The following is a 5,810-nucleotide window of genomic DNA, read 5'->3' as shown; positions in this document are numbered from 1 at the left end:
AATTCCACTACGACCACTCACCATTCAGAACGTGTAGCTCTTTCTACATACATATGCAAGAAGAGAATTGATCATGAACTATACGTTCGTATTTATAAAGACTTTTGATAAATGGTTGCGGTTGCTATAGAAACAAGGGTAATTAATAATACAAACTTTAAGTGGTTTGTTGGTTGGTTCATTGCATATTGGATCTGACGTTATCTGCAATTAACCGGGGAGTTGTTTGCATTTGTTCATCAGTGAGCATCAATGGCAATTATGACTGACATGAAATTGATTGAGATTATGTTATGACTCTGCCGCAATATTAATAGCAATCCTGAATAAAAGCAATGATCATTAATTCAGTTTTGTCCATAACTGAATGAAGGCGAAGGCGTAGGCCTAATGCAATTGTTATAAAACATTATTATTATTATTATTTGTTCGACCTCAACAGTACAAGAACAGAAAATACAAACAAGGCAACAATGAAAGGGAAAAAACCATAACAGAAGCGACAACGCTACAAAACATTATGAGTAAACAAAAAGTAAAAATAAAGTAAAAATAAATAAATAAATAAGTTAATTAATTACACAAACAATTAGTCAATCAATAAATAGTTCAAAAATAATTAAGTGAATAAATAAACAATTAAATAAGTTAAATAAGTAAGTAAACAAACAAGCGAAAAATAAAATAAAATTAAATAAATAAATAAACAGAAAAAAAGCAAATAAATAAATAAGTAAATAAAATTAAATAAATAAATAAACAGAAAAAAAGCAAATAAATAAATAAGTAAATAAATAAATAAATAAGGAACTCAAAAAAGAAGAGGGGGTACAAACAAATGTTATTTGCGTCTACTCTTCAAAAAGGGAAATGGACAAAATGGCAATGCATAATAAGGTTCTCGAGACTTAAACCCTAAGTTCTCATTTCCTTCCCCCTTTAGGGCATATGCATCCACATAATAGTATTATTTGTTGGTTTTATGCATTTATTATTTGGTTAGGGTTCAATAGTTAATTTGTTGGTTTGTTGAGCGATGTATATTTTCTTGATTTATTTAGTTGTTTAATAGTTGTTATATATTTATGTAGTTTTTTGTATAAAATAATTCACCCTAATTGAAAATAAAAAATAACTTCAAATAAAAGTGACTGCTTTTGGGAAAAATATATAACTGCTCCTGAAAAGAAGAAAATTACTTATTTTGAAGTGGTGTCCAAACGGACTTTCCTATCTTCCCAATCTCTGAGACATATTTTTTTATTTATTCAAATCCCATTTTATTGCTGTAATATTCTACATACATAGGAGCAATAAGAGACTATTTATATGCCCTACATGTGTCTGACTAAATAATTTTCCTCAAGCTGTGTAAGTTCACTTCTATTCCAGATCTGACAGAATTGCCCGACATAAGTTCGGCATAATCTAATTTCGAATACGATTTCGGAGTAACTTGGCTCACATTTTCAACCATCCGTCCCCCATCATCCTCCGTGTCAACTGAAATCGACATCCAAATTTAGCTAGAGGGCGACTTCTGCCAGCTCGTCCGGTCGGGAAAGAATCGATACTGCAATCTCGGCCCCCGGGGGGACGAATTTGGAATCTCTCAACTGGCAGTCATTGGTTTTCTCAGTGTCAAGTGGTTTTTTTTCTTTTTTCGAATAATTATCAAGGTGTTCTTAATAAGTCTGAGGGGGAAGTGTGAATTGATTCCTGTTATCCCCTGGACAGCGGAATGAATGGGTTGCAATTTACAAACAAACAAAACATAATTATATGTGAAAATCGTATCTGTGCATAATATACAACTGAACCGTGTTGCTTGTATATTTCATTCAAACTCCACCATTCATTCAATGTACATTGCTAACACACATCGGTGTATGGGTAAAAACCAAAATTAATATTGTTTATATCCCCGATGCAAATTTAACATCTTATAATTCCTATTCCACCATTCTAATAATAAGATTCGGTAAAGCTTTGCAACAGGTAACCTTGGATAAAGCAGGATGGTACCAATAACTTAATATTGTATACACAATAAATTGACATGGTGTTTGGCTGGGTAACCTTATCCTGGTTAGCATAATTTTGTTGCGCTTAGCTTGTTTTGTGCGGCTCTATGAAATTAAGACCAGATCTCAGTTTTAGTTAATAAGGGATGTTCAAATGTTAAAGTCTCCACTCCCGATCTGTTGCTTTAAAAACAAACATAAGCCGTCTGCGTTGATTTAAAGGCAGTGGACACTACTCAAAATAATTATTAGCATAAAACCTTACTTGGTAATGAGTAATTGGGAGAGGTTGGTAGTATAAAACATTGTGAGAAACGGCTCCCTCTGAAGTAACGTAGTTTTCGTCAAAGGAGTAATTTTCCACGAATTTGATTTCGAGACCTCAAGTTTAGAATTTGAGGTCTCGAAATCAAGCATCTGAAAGCACACAACTGCGTGTGACAAGGTAGTTTTTCCTTTCATTATTATCTCGCAACTTCGATGACCAATTGAGCTCAAATTTTCACAGGTTTGTTATTTTATGCATATGTTGAGATACACAAAGTGAGAAGACTGGTCTTTGACAATTACCAATAGTGTCCAGTATCTTTAAAACCGGGTCCTCTACGTTCCCCCGGGCCGGTTGACTTGTTCTGCTCTACTTAGACCCCTTCATAAGGCGATTATTAGTGCGTGAACCCACGCATATAGTAACCCCCCCCCCCTTCGGCTTGTAATTAGTCAGAAAGTCTCAAAAGAACGAAACTAACAATCATAAGGCTCGAGCAAATCACCAATCAAATAATAGCAATGATCTTATCTTTGCATGAATTTAACCTCTAGTACGGAATAATGTGGACAGTTTGCTTTCCATGCCTGGGAATTATGAGGCTTTACTGCAAAAAAACAAAAACATGTTTAGCGTTCTCCCTTTTTGAATTTTGTTTAGGAGGTCTTTTGTATCTTCTTTTTTTTCTTCAAAATTGCCGGCCGACACATTTAGGACTATTTTTTTCAAAATGATTTCTCTGAGCAAAGATAGTTGACATATATCCTTTTTTTAGGAGGCAGTCTTTAAAATGGATTTAAGCGGGTGGGGACGCTATCCTTTTTTTTTTTTTTTATCTGGCCTTATCGCGTAAGGAATCGATGGACGGACGGAAGCAAACGTTGCCAGTCGTAGTCTTTATTTGTTGGTTGACTTGGTCGCAGTCTAGAGGGCTCCAATACATGCATTATGCATTCTTATTTTGTTATCTTCCTCTTGGCAAAGTTTTGTTTCTGTTTCGTTTGCTGCGAGCGAGAAAGATTTGTTGGCAGTGGATGGTTTGCAATGTTGTTAAAATAAACACATCATATCTCGTATATGATTTTTTTTTTAAGTGTCAAAGCCATCCTTTTGTGTCTTTAAGGCACTGGATACTATTGGTAATTATACTCAAAATAATTATTCGCATAAAACCTTACTTGGTAATGAGTAAAGGGGAGCTGTTGATAGTATAAAACATTGTGAGAAATGGCTCTCTCTGAAGTGACGTAGTTTTAGAAAGACGTAGGCAACTTCCACGAATTTGAATTCGATATCTCAGAATTACTCTCTAATTGCAAAAGAGTGAAACAGCACTCTGAAGAGCATATATGAGGGACAACTCTTTTTCGAGTGGTCTTCCACTCTTTTAGATTGAAGTTTGCATCTTTTTGAGTGTTTCTTTTTCACTCTGTTCTGCAGTGGAACCCCTCTAAAAGAGTGAAATAACCACCACTCTTTTAAAAAAAGCCATACGAGGAGCAACTCGAAATGTAAATAGTGGTGTTTTTCACTCTTTAACATTTTTAGAGAGTAGATTTTAAGGTCCCTGAAATCAAGCATTACACAACTTCGCACACAATCTCGCAACTTCGACGGCCAATTGAGCTCAAATTTTCACAGGTTTGTTATTTTATGCATATGTGGAGATACACCAAGTGAGAAGACGGGTCTTTGACAATTACCAACAGTGTCCAGTGTCTTTAAACTATGAACCGACTCGTAGGCCCTACAAACAAATGTAAATTTCAGGCGGGGATCGAGAGCATGTTTGGCAATTTGACTAATTTTCTGAATTAGTTTCCAACCCTTTAAAATCAAACTGGGGGAGTGCCGTATTATCGTGAAATTTACCCGGGTGCCAAAAGCCATCGCGTAGGCCTACATCACAAAACTCGCTTTTTGCAAATCACTCAAAAATGCCTCAGTCTTTTCAATAAAATTCAGTCCAAATTCTTAGAATGTTCTTCAATTTTAATAACTTAAACCCGACCATATGATCATGTTTATAGGTCAATACCTAATTTGAAAGTTGATAGCCCCCCCATCCCATAGCAAAATGTGATCGATTGCCCCCGTCACACTTTGGCAGATCAACTGGGCCAAACGCACGAACCTACATTGCCAGGCTTGTTTGTTCGTATCCTCACTGCATACAGGTAAACCCATTTACATTCATCAGAGGATGAAGCCAGACTAAAGCATGGTTTATAACCGCTGTCGTCGCCGCGTCGTTGCGCCCCGGGCTTTGATGTTTTTTTGAAGCACACCCAGTCTTTCCCCCAGACGTCTTCAAAAACTAAGCCTTCGGTTCTGAGAGGTGTGATAAACCATGGAGCTATTGTTATAGCTATGTAGGCAAGCTATAACGCACATAAATTGCTACATTTTGACTCACACTAAAGCATCACAACATTCGTCCTACCATCTTTTTTGCATCCATTGTTTTTTGTCTCCCGATTTATTACCAGTGTGTACCAAACCGAGGCTGTAGTAAAAAAAAATAAAAATAAAAAAAAGCTTAGTCTGGTCCCCCATTTTTGTTTAAAAATTATTCATGATTGCAGGCGCACACACATGTATGATGACATGAATGGTGCCAGCGTCATAAAATGTGCACAGTAAGCCTTGCTACCCCAAATCCAGCGCAGACATCCTATCAAATATCACTTATCATGCTTTGGTTTTGGTGGTGTAATATTTAACCTGTTTTTTATAAATCGGTCCTTATTACTTCTTTCAATTAACCCTCGAGGCATAAACTCACTGTCTGTATGACCCCAAAGCATCAACACACAGTAGATATTTGATTAGGTCTGACACATCTATTGCTTAAACTGCTGTCCTGACCCAGACGATAAATCTATTTTAACTTATTTCATCTTCGGGCATGAAGATTAAAACAAGAAAATAACGTAAGGCGTAACGCAAGGTCTTTATATCAAAAATATCCTCCACAACCAGAGGACGCATTAAGAACAACAACTACACAGAAAAAAAGGCAGAACAATATCAGTTGGGCACATTTCATGTTCTTTTATCAACATTGTGCAAATCAATCACTCTCTCGCCCCACCCCTAAAGAGCCCCTTATATTAAAGACACTGATCGTGCTGTGGCTGATGATCCGAAGCACTTCGTGCATGTCCGTTTGCGGATTCCCAATTCGTAAAAGAACCATCGACATGACCAAATTTGTGCGTGCTCATTGTGGTGTGACCATTATTCGTCACGGTGGCAGAATTCATCGCCATGACCAATACTCGCAGTTGCGGACATGGTAGTCTTCATGAATGTATAGTATTAGCTTATAAGGATAATTGCCTAATGTAGACCCACGTCAACTAAACTGTTAAATCTGTTGTATTTTATCGGCACCATTTACACGATTTACAGTGTTCTGACGTCACGCATGCCTTTCAAATAGGCCGTATCCAAGCATTGGCTGCCATCGTTGATAAAACGTGCACAGGGCTATCATAGCTGGGTTGCAATGCGCG

The sequence above is a fragment of the Asterias rubens genome, chromosome 8 (genome assembly GCF_902459465.1).
Source record: "Asterias rubens chromosome 8, eAstRub1.3, whole genome shotgun sequence".
In the NCBI taxonomy this organism is placed as follows: Eukaryota; Metazoa; Echinodermata; class Asteroidea; order Forcipulatida; family Asteriidae; genus Asterias; species Asterias rubens.
The sequence above is the reverse complement of the archived record's forward strand: the minus strand, read 5'-3'. Positions refer to the sequence as shown.